The 15697-nt window shown below is 41.0% G+C and overlaps 1 protein-coding gene across 9 annotated transcripts in view; it reads left to right on the top strand.

Moving 5' to 3' along the window:
• NEO1 (neogenin 1) overlaps positions 1–15697 on the top strand; it is a 212085-nt gene that overhangs the window by 143159 nt on the left and 53229 nt on the right. The window lies entirely within an intron of this gene.

Raw genomic sequence — 15697 nt, 5'->3', positions numbered from 1 at the left:
TTAAAAAAATACATAGAATCGTACAGAACTCAGCATCCCCTCCAGTGTCCCCCAGTTCAATATTGCCTTCACTCAGCCAGTTACGAATCCACTTTTGTAGTAGCCTTGTCTGGAAGATACTTGCTTGCTTTTGAAAATGTCATGCCTTGTCAAAAGCTTTATTTAAATCAACATATATGAAATACTTTGTGTTTTCTGTATCTGTAAGTTCCATTATTCTGTTGTAGGAGGCAAATATGAGTTATTTTTGACAGATTTTGGCTTCTGTTGAAAGAAATCCAAAAGTTGGCACCAAGAGGCTTGTGCTCTGGTTTGAAAAAAACTGTTGGACTTTTGAGCATTTTCCATATGTAAAGAATTACATAAATTTAACTTGTACCCTTGTCTGGTTTAAGCTGAGAGGCAGACAACTCATACTCCAGGACCTATTCTGGATAGTTTCACAGATATCAAATGTAATTTCTCAGGCGCTCACATCTTAGAGAGGTAATTTTTTTAGAGTATTTTGCGTGCAGTCACATACTGCGAATCAAGCACATTTAGTGGTGGTGTTGAGGTAATAAAGCAAATATTTTCTCAGTTCATGGAATTCTATGGAGTTCTTGGACACTATAGAAGTACTTGAAAAATATGCAGTGTTGCGGATGAAATGTCAGAGCAAGATGAAAAAAAAAATGACTAAAAGAGGATTCTGTTGGGTATTCCTCCTGAAGACTGTTCTGTTTCCTCACTCAAACAGAAATGTCTTCGCATTCTTTCTGTCTTATACAATTTCATGTGTCTTAAGGAAAATCAGAAAAGGACACAAGAAGTCTTAGTGTCTACTAGAGAAAAAATGATCTGTAGATTAAGACTGACTAGTAAGGCTGCAAACCCTTGCAGCCAAGAATTCAAATTATCTGTACAGAGGAAAAAATACTCGAAAGAAATGAATGGTGGATCTCAAGGGAGCAGGAATAGTAATGAACCTGACAGCAGGTCTGTGCAAAGGGGCACCAGCTCTGCTAGGATTTGAAAACCTGGGGACATGTGAGAGATCCCATCTGGTCTGATACGGGCAGAGGATCCAAAAGTGGGAAGATGGAAAATCTGCTATGACAAGTATCTTCAGAGACAGGACTAGCAGGGGAATTTCCTCTTCCCTTGAGAAATCTCCCCCCCTTTGTCTGTCGTATATCAACACGTGGGGTTTTTACTAAGCAGACTTAAGGCTTTGTTTAATGTAAGCAACCAGTTGCTGTATTAAACCGTGCTATTCATACAGTGTTTGTCACAGTTCATGTCAAAACTGTTTCTGAGATTTGGAATAATATTGAAGGTTATGGGACTGTGATGTTTGAGCCACGTATCTTCTATATGATACGTGCCATTTAAAATAGTTTGGCTGTTTGGGGCAGTTACTGTGTTATAAAATCAAGGTAATTTCCTCATTGACTGCTGTACATGCACATAAGCTTTGTGCTCTTCTGTACATACTCACATGTATAAAAAGCTTTGTGTGCATAAATGCTCATCTTTTTAAATGGAAGCGTTCAGGATGCTGTAGATGCCACAATTCTGCAAAAAAATTTAAAAGCAACAAATGTAACAAATACAACCTTAATACTGATGGCATAATGAAGTTTTTAAAAAATAATGGCAGCGCTTTGTTACATGTAGGCAAGAGCTTTTCCAGACTTGCTGTCTCAATCACTGTCTTAAACTTATCAAAACGGCTTCATATGAATGATAGATGAACAGCTTGTAGGTCTCATTTGGAAATTGTGTTTTAGGAACATAAACAGCATCTGAAATCACAAACTGACTTCAAACAGTGTTTTGTAAAACCAAAGCCAAACTCTGTGAATATTTTGTTACTGGTTGTATACACTTCATTGCTAATTTTCTGTAAACATAACAGTGTGTGCTCTTTAATGCTGAAAGACTTTTTTTTTTTTAATTTACATTACTTAGCTATTATTCATCAGTGAAAGTCAGCATTTGTATTTCTCATGGCTGCTTGTATGTTCAAAATTGCCAGAAAGCTGTTTTAATTCAGTGAGTTTCATTTCTTGACTCAGTGCCTGTTTAAAAAATGGCCTTTATTTATTCCCTTTTTATGGCCCCTGTTTTATATATAGTCTTACTGAGAAGTCAAACTGATTAAACGAAGCCACACTAGATCTCAAACTTCTAGAATTTTAACTTTGTGAAATTGGGAGCTAAACAGTTCTCATATTCTGTATTCAATAGACTATTCATGTTTAAAGTTGGCATGCACTTTAAATAAACTGCTCTAATTTAGATAAAATTAGTAATAGATTAATGTTTGCCAGCGTGCGGTGAATTGCAGGAAGGCATAACGAAATTTATAGGATGCTTTGATTTTGCTTATTAGTTTTCATTTCTTGTTTTATGACTGTATTTACAGTTGACTTGGCAAAGAAATTTGAAACCTCATGAAGGTATTTATATCAGATTGCATGCACCGTGATTTTAAGTCTGCTCAGAGCAAATATGCATTACGGTGATTTCTACTTTTGCAGTTACACTTTGAAACACTTGGACTGTGTTACCTGTTTGATTTTGGTTTTCGTGAGTGAAATTAATGGTTTAGAGGTACTTGCATTTGAAGAAATTATATGTCTTATTTATTTTACAGAGGAATAAGACATAAGGAATGTTAGGTGGAGGCATAGAAAGAACCAGTGGGAGCAAAAAGCTTCAATGTATTTTAGGAAACATTCAGCATGCATTAATTCATGTTTTCTATCCTTCACCTATATTTAGTCTATATTTGTGGTACCATAGCAAAAGTGAGAAGAACTAGGATGTGCATATGCTGTGCGAGGACTGTGAAACAGTCCCAAAGGCTTTGGGTCCCTGTTTTATGTCATCCCTTCTGCATTACCCTGGATTCCCAATAGAGTTTCTCCGTCCCATAGAAGTCCCTCTGCCACAAGGAAGGCTAATCAAAGCCCATACGCTTACTGTAATATCACTTCCAAATCCACCAATTACACCTTCCATTTATCCTCTTATATTTTCTATAATTGTTGTTTCTGGCAGTTTGGCTACTGCCTTACTAGTCAATACGTGGTCAGCAATGCCTGTTACCAGGAACCCAAACTGTGCATCTGTGGAACAGTAGTAAGCAAATGCAAATGTGTTCGGTGTGACCAGCTGCAATTGTTGAGTTGACGGTTGGTTGTTTCTCTGCCCAAACACAGCTTCTGGATAGAGGTGAAAATAAAAATAAGGGTGGAGAGCGTTAGCTGTGGGTATAGGATGCATTCATTGTATCACAGTGGGTGTTTGTTTTCAGTGGTTTTTTTTTTTTTCTTGTTTAGATGAAGAGTATAGCGGCAGGATTAGCTTTAGCTTGATATCTGTCGTGACTGCTGAAGGCATTTCCTCTGCCTTTATTATTCATAAACAGGGTTGTGGAGATTGACAGAAGTAACCTTAATTTGTAATTGATCCTAGCCTCATGTTGTAAAGGAAAATATCAGATTTTGTCAGTCTCACACCAGAGGGGAGAACAAACGTGTGGATATGGTTTTAATTGGTTGCTTATATTTCAAAGTTGCTAAATTATACAGTAATACCAGAGACAGCCAAATGCCATTTGGAGAAAAAGGAAAAAGGATTGGTTTACAGTTTGGTTGCATATGTAATAGGATTCATACAGCTGAATATCTGAATCTAGGAGAAGACTGTCTTAGTTCTGATGTCAATTATTTTCCCAGCAGTCTTGCCAGGATAACCTGAATATGCTGCTGGTTTTATACCATAAGGAAATAAAATTAATCTAACAAAGAAATTAAATTTCATTTTTAATAATGTGCATTCAGGGTTGAAACTAGCTGCAAATTGTCACCGTTCTTACTGCATTAGAAATGTCCTGGGGTGATATTTTCACGTTTTCTTGATTGTTTCCTCTCTCCTGTTGCCTGTCAGTGGTCAGCGAGCGGCAGGTACGTGGGATCGGTAACACAAATGCCACTGAAATGGCTGTGCGAGCCCAGTGCCACAGCTAGTAGTGCTGCTTTGTACGCGGTGGGGGCTGAAAAGAGGAGAGCTGGGGCTTGCCTGGGATCTTCTCTCTCTTGAAAAAACCCAAACAACATTGCATGTCTCAAGCTAAAAAAAAAGAAAAAAAGAGTGCACTAGGTATCTATAACAGACAAATAGATATGTAAGTTAAGTAGATGTTTGATAAAGAGATTAGCAGAAATTAGTACAATTCGACATAAAAACAGCTTGTTCAGTCTCATCTGTTGCAACTTCAGCTTGCCAGAGTTCTTGCTGCAGGGTTGTTTCAAGTCTCAATAGATCCCAGACTGAGCAAAATCATCTTTTACTTCCAAGTTACTTCTCAGAGAAAACAGTGTGGGCTAACGCTCAGAGAAATCCTGCGCACACTGCAGCCGCCCCTGCGTGGCACACATCGGCTGCAGGTGTGCTGCACAGGGAGTTGGATGTTTTATCCAGAGGGAAATTTGGGGAGCATTATGATCATTTAAATAAAGTATTTCAGCTTAAAATCAAGGATTATGAAAGTTATCAACAAGAAGCAGCATTGAACAGTAGCAGGAGTTGCATCTGGTGGACAAACAACTGCAGCTTGGGGGTGGGTTAATTTATTTCAGTTCAGGCTGTTACTGAGAAAAGAGGGAGAGACAGGAATTACCCTGCGGCGTTCCTTTGAAAATACATCCTTTAGTAGTCAAGTGGTGTGGTTTGATCATGGTAGTGGTGTATTGGTACTGCTCTGCCATCAAAGCGGTGATGTAGTCCTAAACCTGGCTGGTTGAAATTGTTATTGTTAATTATTTGTAGCATGTACAGAGCTGACAGCAACTGTGGCCCTGTTACCTCGCGTATGCAAACAGTGAGGGAAAACTGAACAGCGCTGCGAAAAACACAAAAGGTGAGATTGGAAATGAAGGCGTGGGGAAGTGACTTGCTCAAGGTGATAAAATGAGTTATTGGCAGAGTCCCAGTGAAATTTTGGGCTGAGGGAGCAATCTTGCCTGGCTCTTCAAATATGCAAATGGCTGCTGTAAAAATGAACACTTTCCAAAAATACACAGTATTTTTATTAGGAACTACTCCATAAAGAGTATTGCACAAGTATAACACATTTGCTTTTGAAATAAAATAATTGCTTTCCTGTTATTATTAAAGTCAAATTACAACACATTGTTGCAGGCTCTGCTGTTCTCGAGAGATATTTTTTTTTTATTCTCCATTAAGAGTTCAATTTATGAATATTTATATTAAGGGGATAAACTGTATAGGGCTCTTTCAGTGCATTTACATGCATTTTTACTGCCTTGGGTTCTCTCTGTGTGTTCGAGTCTCCTTTCTCAAGGAGTGTCCATTTTAAAAAAATAAATATTTTTGCACGATGAAATATTCACTACTGAATTTTAAGATTATGTCCATCATTTTGCCATATGTAGTTACAGTTAGTATTTCTTTCCGATAACAAAATCTGTTTAAAAGCAGTTTAAAACTCCTCGGGGATAGGGAGAGACATATTTGACTTTTTTCCCTTCTTTTTTATGTGAGTCTCATGATCAGAATGCATGCCGGGCTTTTTTTCTTTACATCCTCCCCTGAAACTGTGGTATCTGATCTAAACCGCGGGGTTCCTGCTCAGGTCTGTAGGAGAGGCTGCTGTGCTCTGCCGGCTCACCTCTGTGTGATGCGTCAGCGAGGACTGTCACGCCTTTTTAATGGCTGTTTTGTGAGACAGGAAAAAAATAAATTGTTTCCTCTACACCAAAGCATTTCATCGTGAAATGAAAATGGGAGGAGTGTTCTTTATCGGAATGGATTTTATGACTTCCTTTAAAAAACAGGCTGGTGGTCAGAACGTGTTTATCAGTATATTTATGTAGTCCCAATTTATTCAGTGCCCATCAGTGTCAATTTTACATTAGAATGTAGAACCAAATGCTTAAAAATCAGAATCGCTGGGTATTAGGCATTTGCTTTTAGGTATTTTTGCTGAGCTTTTTGCAAGTAGTATGCATTCAGTGAAGAATAACCGTTCTCATTCCCAGTGGTACTTGTAAATTAATCTAAGGAGTTTTAAAAAGGGGCAAGGGGTGGGGGGATGGGAATGGCCGCACATTTTGCCTGCCTGCTTTAGCAAAAGATGCCACCACTGAGAGATAAATGAGGCATCTCCATTTCATTTTAGGAAGAAAATGAGGGTTGCTTTGGTTTGGGGGTGGGCCTGTTCATCAGGTGCAGGATTGCATTTGTTTTTTTAAGTCTGCTAGAGACAAACTGATTCAGAGAGCTGTGTAGGGTTCTTGTCCTCGGTCATCTTCTTTCCTTAGGATCATCTAGGGGAGTGTATTTCATACTTTATTTTAATGAAAAGTTTTCGTACTTTTTTGTATGAAAAAAGCAGTTAGTTGATTCAGGATGATAAAAGCAGCAGAAAGTTTCATAGTACTGAGAAGAAGAGGATTGTTAAGTCCAGGTTTAACTCCATGAAGTGGGTTTCCCATAGGCTCAGGTGAATGCCCACCTACCGAGGCAGGAGTGAGAGATGCTCTGGTGGGAGCTGGGTGCTCCTCTTAGCCCGGCTCAGTCCTCCAGCTGTACCCATGGTGGTGATGATGCCTGGGCGCCCCTGGGCAGCTCACTGACACTCGTCCTTGTTTCAGGCAGCAGCTTCATGTGCAGCTGAGACCACCCCAAAGGGAAGGTCCGTATCTCTGCCACCTCCTTTGAACAGTTCTGGTGTCTGTCATGCCCTTTCAATATCTTCAGCTACCTTGTAGCCTGCCCAGAAAGGTGTACGCTCTTTTTTTCTGGACTAACGAGGCACATTGGCTTTGGGGTCTGGCTGTAAAGCTGGTACGGGGCTGGATGTGTGTGTATATGTAGGTACAGCCGGTTCTGCAGCATGGGAGGGGGCTCTCCCACGGGGCAGACAAACTCCCAGACAGCATCACCTCGTTTTCCCACCAGCCAGTGATCATCTGTTATAGTCAAAAGTAGTTAAACTACTACAGAAATTAAAAGCGCTGGCTTTAGTAACACTGGTATATAAGTGCGTAGAAAAAATGCCTGGGGTTGGAAACTGTTGACAACCTGGATGTTTCCTTGGCCACGTAGAGTGGTGAAACAAAGAGACACTAAGGTCACTGGGAAAAAACATCATCAAAGATTCTACTATTTTTCTGTCTGGTTTGGTACCAAATGTCTTTAATATACAATGGTAAGCTTTACTAACAGATTTACAGTTAATCACAGCAAGTACTGTATAAAACTGCAATATAAATGTAAAAATCTGTGTTTTAATTTCTGAGCCCGTTGTCCCTGCTCTGTAACATACCACCGTCCCACAGTTTGGGCATGAGGCAGCCTTTATGGGGTCAGCTCCTCAGATGTGCTTCGCATTTCTGAATGGTTTGTGCAATTTTAATCCTAGGAGTAATTTCAAGGTTAGTGGGCTTTATGTCCAGCTGGCCACAGTTGTGCTTTCTTGTAGGTGTTGGTCTAAGTGTTCTCATGTGTTTTCTTTTCCTGACAAATTTCCTATAAGAAAAAAAAAAGTCACACACAAAGTTCTGCATTTTAAATTACTTTAACAAGTGCAATTTTGTATACAACTATTGAGATAATTCTGAATTTTCTCTGAACTACTAAATTTTGTTACCTTTTTGTGGCCATGTCAAGCAGACATGGATCTGTCTTACACCAGGTAAATGGAAGTGCTGGTCACCGTTGTTATGAACTGCCAAAGATTCAGGAAATGTATGTTCATTATATGCAGCAGAAGTTAGTTTAATACACTCTTCTTTCCATGTTTGCTTATTCACTTTTTCAGTTTCGCATGAAAGCGCCTCTTAGTAGAAGAATAGCAGTCTGATAGATTTCTTTTAATTAGTTTTTCCAAGGGAAGGAAGTAATTCAGTTGTTACAACTCATCTATTGAGATGAAGTACCACTTCAGCATGGTGGCCATTTCTCCTGTAAGAACTTACTAGGGCCAGTTAATGTGTTTTTCTTTGATTATGGTATCATGCAGGGAACTACCAGGAATAACAAGATGAGGTCCCTTCTGTCATAAGTCTGTGAGTTGTGCATTTGAAGAAGGATGACAATTTGGTAAGAGTAAAAACACGGGGGAAAAATAGGAAAGAAAGCAAAATTTTAAAGGGTAGCTATATAGCTTTGGACTTACACACTATTTCTTGCTACATTGCAACCAGATACCGCTGTATTTTTTTAATACTATGAGGGGAAGCATACGAAAGTAAGTCAGTGTTTTTTTGACTATGACTCTTTGAAGTATCACAGCTTCTTAATCCTGATTTGAATCCTTCTGGTTTGGACTAGATGATCTCCAGAGGTCCCTTCCAACCCTGACCGTTCTGATTCTGTTCCAAAGCAGGAGCAGTTGTATCACACACTCAAGCTCAACTTTAGGAAAACAGTGCATTAGGTAAAAGTAAGAAAAAAGTCTTTATTGCCTTTCTGGAATCAGTTAAATTGTGATTTATGTGACAAATATTATTTATCAAGTAAACAGTTTTATCCAAATACCCCAAGTCAAAATTAAACCTATCAGTACCTCTGAGGTATTTTTTCTTACAAGATACAGTTAAAATGTTAGGGGTGTTTAGAGATCTGAATGTCCTAGGTCATGTTTTTTCCAACAGTTCTTTTTTTGACAAAATAGTAATCTGCTGGTTTTAGTTGCAGTAGGTCTCTGTTGATGAAATCAAGGATTTATTTACGTTTAAAAGCATTTAAAGTCCACTCTGAAGTTCTTATAAAGAGGACTTTCTTTTCTTCTGCAATAGTATAGATTAACCACTCTCTGATGCCCCAGACTCTTCAGTTGTCCCCACAGCTGATTCCTGTTGGCCAGGTCTGTCTTGTGTTCTCCAGTTGCTGCATTATCTGTGTCCTCTGAGGTGCATCTCTACGCGTCCGGAGCACACGCCCGAAACTGCCGGCCCCTGCCTGCTCCTCGCACGCTGAGTTGCATTTCAGAGTAGTCTCGGATAGCAATGTCTTTGGAATGAAATTGAGCTGGAAGATGCACCCCGGTCCCTGTTGGTTGTTCAGAGTAAGAGCTAGTCCAAAGTGAAACCTGTAGAGTCCATACAGTGCAGGTGCTGGGCTCTCGGGAACAGCTGGTTCACTCACCAGTGCCTCTCCTACTGCCTTCCAGCGTGGTCAGCAATCCCCGACACCCTGTTTGACAGGTGTTGTACCTGTGACTTTGCGAGCACTTGAATGTGGCCAGGAATAGTCTAAATGTGGCCACTAACTAGTTCTTAAAGTGTTTACACATCTTCATGTCATACATTTCAATACTCCCTTGTATCTACCTGGTAGGTTGTGGCAGTGGCGTTCTCATTATATGTACCAGGTAGCCAAGGGAATTGGACTTGTCCTCGGTTGTTCAGATAACAGCAGCAGAGCCAAAGCAGATAATATTCCTGTGTGGTATGTCCGATGGCATAATTGGAATGTTATTGCCTGAAACAGGAGGAAGCTGTGAATATGCCAATAATGTGCCACAGGAGGAAAAAAGCAGGAAGAAGGAAATCTAAACCGGAGGGGCTGGACAACATGGAAAATATTTTTAATAATTAGGTAACAAAGAGAGCATTTCAATTACTGGTTTTCAGGTGTGGAATATTTTACAGAGTTGTTTTTAAAAGATCACATCAGCCTCATGAAATGGTGGTGATAGAATAGCACCACAGGCACACTCAAATTGTTTGTTGCCTCGCCGCAGTGAATTACGCTAATAGCAGTGGGGGTCATTTTTCCTACACGATTAAAAGCTGGGTATCACATTAGCGTATCAAACTGATAGGCATCTGTAAGCCTTTGCCTCTTTGATGTTACCAGCCTAATGTTGGTAAAATTAAAGCATTGTGCTTTTGCCAGTGAAGGACTCATAGAAGTCATTGATGGTTATTCATTCGTCTGAGTCCAGCTCCTTGTGGGTATTTGTATACTTGACATAACATTTTGATAAAATTGTTGCCATAGGTGATGTCTGCTCAGAAGAAACCCTTGAAAGAGCAGCTTTTGACAGAAGGGATTTGAGAAATTAGCAATCCAGACATGTGTCCTCAGATCTTCGTCCTGCACAGCAAAATGAGCTGGGAATCTCAGCGGTTTGTAAAACACAGGTCTAGAGGGAGGAGTCTTCTCTTACACTGGATCAGTGGGATTTAGGGTTGTCTTAGCTGGAAGTCTCGGTGTTGCACCTGAGTAGCACAAATGCAGTGTTATGTGTTGGAATCCCATATAAGGTATATGTAACGTGGGTCAAAATGACTTCTAGTGGAAAGTTAAGAAAATCCTACTTTCTCACTTTTTCTGCCTGCCTCATCCTGTTGGTGGATTGCTGGATGTCCTGCAGTGCCTGGGTTTCAGTAGGTGAACACAACCTGGGTTTGTTTAGTAGCTGAGACAACATTCTGTTGCCCGGGTTACTACATAAGCATTAGAAAAGGTATTGTGCGAAGCAGAAAAAGGACTGCTTGAAATATTTTCCTTTGTTTTTAACTGATTTTCATTAGCTTTTAACTTTGTTAGATGCAGACAGATAAATCAAGTGACTTTCCTTGTCTATTGATTCAGAATTGAAATCGTATTGCGACAGTTTTCATGTCTCCTCTTGGCAGCATTTACTTAACCTCGGCCTCCCCCTCTCAGCCCCTGACTGCAGTGGAGCCACTGTTTAAGGAGTGATTAATTTTGTGTCAGCTGTTTTGCTGAATGATTTCTTTCAAATGCTGTTTAAGACAATGTGCTCTATCTCGACTGTACAGCCTTTGTGTAATGCCAAACTGAGCAAGGACCTTAGAAAAACACAAGCTCAGAAAACCCGATATATCAGCAGCAGTTGAAAAGATAAATCTGTTGTATATGTGTCTGGCATGCAATAACGTCATTCTTTTTCCATGTTCTTAGCATGTCATTTGCTGGGTACGTGTATTTTATATTTTTTTTAAATAAGATTAATGTGAAACTGTGTAGGAGTAGGCCTGCAAAGAATGTTCCAGAGTATAGTTACTTTTTAAAAAGTCATTAAATATATGTTAGAAGGAAGAGACTTGTTTTCCATGTTACTTGTTACATCATGCTTAAAAGCTTGAAGTAATAAAGCTGCTCCCTTATTGGCATTAAAACAAATTTTAGTGTAATTACTCATTAACACAGCTCTGCACTGCTGAGCATTCTGCTCACATGGCTGTGTACGAATCAGTTTGTAATGGCACTCCAGGCATTTTGAGGAAGAATGGGGGGAAAGGAAAGGAAATAACCTAGTCTTCTAAATACAATCCACAGCTATCAGCAGTACCAAATTGCTACCAAGCTGGTATTTAATTGCAGCTTTCAGGGGGTGAGTTTTCTTGCCTGTTCATTGCTTACCCTACTTGTACGATTTACAAGTCCTTTGTGCTTTCATTGGGTTCACAGTTTATTTTTCAGACACCACTAGTTTTTTGTTGTTTGACCAATCTACTTATAATGCTGTCAGAAGGAATATTTCTGGTTTTGAGTCTTGTGTGAGGATAGAACTGGGTTTCTGTTAACCTAGGAAACCTTGGCAACTCTTCCAGACTCATCTTGATGCCTGCTGGTTCTTCAAGCACTGTGTGTGTGCTGACCACTTACGTGAAAGGTGGATCTGTCTCATTGTATGGGAAGACAAACGCAGGAGTATGTGGGGTGTGTATTAGATTAAGCAGATGAATTTTTAAAATTTTTCAGGTGAGTATTTTTCCTTAGAGAAATTTCAGCATTTTGTTAGATTTAATAATACAAATATTTTTAAAATTACACTTGAACTAAACAGAATGATTTTTAGAGATAGGTAAAGGTACAAATTTTGCATCAAGAACATGTAATTTGAAGCAGATCACCTGACAACATAACCAAGACACTTGAGAGAAGGCAAAGTATTAATGTAAGGTGATGGAAGATGTGGTTTGCATTTCAAGCTCTAAAAATTCTGCTACTGTACCTAAGAATGGCAGTCTGATGCTGTTCTTTGGACTTTCGTTCTCTCTAAGTCCATACAGTAGAAATCAGTCTCCTGCAGTCTTCCTGGAGTTAACACAAACAACTGAATTGTTACGTGTGTGTGTGTGTGTGTATATATATACACACACGTAACATGGTTATAAGGAATTTGTGTATTGAAGTAGCAACTGCCTGTTGTGCTGGATATGAAGTGTCTTATTAACTGTCTTTTTAAGAAATGGAGGCGCTTCATATGTTAAGTAGTTTTAATAAATGTGTGAAGCAATCAATCAAAGAGTTCACCAGAATGGTTCAGAAGATGTTACTTCAGAAGACATTTGGCTGATGCAGCTGTAAAACACAAGTTTGTTTTTATAACAGCCTCCCTACAGATTATTCCTCAAACTGTTTCATGGTTTTAAATAATCTTATGAATGTAATTAGTTAACAGAAGGGTAGGAAATTAAAGCTCTCTGCAAGGGAAAAATATTCAGTTGAAGTGTAAAGCGAACACAAATTTGAAATGAAATGGAAGTCAATCAAGCAGACACTCTGAGAAAGATGCTGGGAACCATAGGCACCAAGGAGGTTTGTGCAGAATACCGTACCTTGTTCCTCAGTGAAAGCGTGATGTGGGAGCAGTAACCATAGGTGCAGCGAGTACATCTCCAGTCCAAAGGAACTGTTGACATGGGCTCAAATTGAAAAACGCGAGAAGCCTGGCTGGTGTAACTGGGACCATAAACGCGATACTGAGTTGGCACTAATTGTCATCTAGGGGCAGAGGGCTGATAGTTGGGAAGATCCCATGACCCTGGTGCCGGAATGCACGTCTGCCAGGGCTGCGCTCTGAGCTTCCCACCGGCTTCTCCAGCCCGCTGGGTCCCTCTCTCCGCAGTGTAGCTGCTGCTCCTCCCGATCCAGTACAACCCGCAAACTCACCACGAATAATCTCTGTCCTGTCGTCCCGGTCACCGATGAAGATAGGACCCCTCCCGTCGCAGCATGAAGCCCCAGGTGGTGCCACCCGTTACTGGGCTGCCCCCCCACCAGCACCACTGGGAGCCTGCTGGGCCGGCCCGCCCTGCTCACCCCCACCGCCCGCCCTCCAGCCCAGATTTAGCCTTCCCAATTCCACGCCTGCATGCCTGGATTGTTTCTGTGTTTCATTAGGTCAGCCACGCTGGTCTCGGGCTTTGGTTCCTTTACGTTTTCTGTGCTTAAGCCAGGCCAGCAGTTCGCAGACCTGCTGCCGTCTGGCCATGCCCATTTGTTTTCTTGCATGCAGGGAAGCAGGTCATTCTGGGGTTGTGAGTGCTTTGCCCCTGAAGACCAGCGAGCTCTCCTGACCTTTGTCATCCATGAGTGCAGCCACCCACGGGATTGCATGTGTCCTGTGACCATGCTCAGTTTTCTTTTCCTGTAGTTCAGTGTCTTGATTACGCCAAATGCCTTCCTCAGGTTCCTCACGGTCTTGGATTCTACCATCTGAGGGTCATTTCAGCTACGGATGCCACTGACTGTCAAATCTCTGAAGGCATTTTCCTTATTTATGAATAGCAAACGTAGGAGAGCATCCCTTCTGCTGGGTCACCCAGTGCTGGTGCTGAGAAGTTGTCCACAAAGCTTGGAGAAATGGTGATGTTGCAGGTTGGAGTAAGGTTATAGTGGTAACTGTAAGTGCCGATGACTAGCTAGAGCGGTTTCTGCCCCGAGCTGCTGCTGCTGCTCCTTGGGATGTTGTCCTGTAGCAGGGAGCAGGGATGGAGCTGCGCAGTGCATGCCCTGTGCTGAGCGGGCTGCAGTAGTGGGGCTGTTCCTGGGGGCACAGGGGCCCGGTCTGCGGCCAGAAGAGCTAAAATGCGGTGCATTTCTGCAGCAAATCTAATTAGGGAACATAAAAATAGTTCAGATTTTGCAGTGAATGTGAAATTAATGGTGTAGTCTATTTATCAGGAGCGTGGTGCTGGTGAATACTTAATTGTGGTCTGTGGCTATTACAGCGTGGAAAGGATAATTAGGAAGATAAGCTTGAGTACTTCTCTTCCTGTGATCTGTATTTCAGGACCAAAATATGTATGTACCTGGCTCTGGTAGTCTTGCAGAGTCCTATAAAGATACGGGTATTGAAGTAAAAAGTCTTGATGTTAGTATGAAAGCAAGAAGAAATGTGTAATTAAAATAAAACTGACGATTGTGTGTACTTGTTGGGGGAGTGTAACTTTCCCAGCTGACAGCATGGACAGTATCTTGGAGAGGAGATAAGACGTGAACGAGAGCTTCAGGAAAGGTGGAAGGTGCGATAGAGCAGTGACGGGCACACCGGGACGTGGGAAGGGTGGGAGGACGCGGCCAGTGTCCCTGTGGAGCTGGGCCTCGTCTGTGGTGGTCGCTGGTTCCAAGAAGTCCCCTGGTCCCTGTGGTGCTGTGGGCGGTACTGGTCACGTGGAGCAATGGAGGGTCTCACATGTCTGCCCACACGCTTCACTGCATTCTGCAAATCTGATCAAAGCCAATGGTATGTTCTTCCACCGCTGTCAGCAGCTGCTTAAGAAATAGAAACAGAAAAAGAGACAGTTCTGCCCATTCAAGACCTGCACGTGAGATGATTCTTTGCTTGACAAGGGTTTTTTTAGAATTTAAAATCAGGTTGGTTGTGGATGATGAACTTCTCAGTGTGGCTGAGATGTTCTTAGTGTGTCTGCTTGAAGGTGTGGTCATCCAGATAAAGATTTCTGGTTTATTTAGGTTTTTTGCGCGCAGTTTTCTCCTCGTCTATCAAGGCACAAGTTCTTGTGTTCTGCTGGTACGTTAGGTGGAGATGCTGCTGCTCTCACCAAAAAGTGTACTAGTCCTGAACTTCATTCTGGGGAAAGTCTGAGCCATTTGAGTTAGTTTCCCTAATTAATAAACGAATAAATATATTTGGCAGCATAGATTCCCATGTGGAAAATGGCATTGGATGGCTTAATCTTGGGAAATAGTTCAGAATCCAGGGCATCCTGACAAATTCAGGGCATCCTGAGCTTTAGGGTTTTGTTACTAACTGTGCTTCCAGTAATATTCTGTGGTAATTGGGGTCCAGCTGCTCAGAATATTACTGTTAGATTTACTGGATGGATTGCTTTAATAGGATTTGGAGAACAGCTATTTGTACGTTACAGCTTGCGCTGTTAACATGCCAACCTTTTAATGCAATAATCCCAGGGATTTGTCCTCGCTTTAAAGTAGTAATACGGGAAGACATACATGACTTGCCACAAAAAAGTTTGTAAAGTCTTCATATAATACAAAGCAAGACTTGTTTATGCTTGTTAGTGTCTTTGTGAAATGATGTAATATATGTTACGACAGGGAGGAGAAGCATTGACGGAAAGAAAACAGTGACCTTAGTGAAAGTCAGGAAAAAGTCCGTATTTCCACTGCCATGCCGAGTTTGTCACCACATTACCATTGGCAGTGGTAGAACCCAACCAGTTCAGAAACCACTTACCGCGTGAATTGACTTCAGTGCTTAATTGCACAGCCTGGATGAGTTTGCACTTCTTAAGTAAATTTTGTGTATCTGTCTGTCATTTTTTTATGATTGAGAAGACTATAAATTAATTCTGCATGTTACTGAAATAAAGTAGAAAATTGGGTCCGGATGTATTTTTGCATAAATAATATAAGTTGGGGGGGTTTAATT

Source organism: Falco peregrinus, chromosome 1 (genome assembly GCF_023634155.1).
Source record: "Falco peregrinus isolate bFalPer1 chromosome 1, bFalPer1.pri, whole genome shotgun sequence".
In the NCBI taxonomy this organism is placed as follows: Eukaryota; Metazoa; Chordata; class Aves; order Falconiformes; family Falconidae; genus Falco; species Falco peregrinus.
Note: the sequence above shows the minus strand (reverse complement) of the source record. Positions and strands in the feature narration are given on the sequence as shown.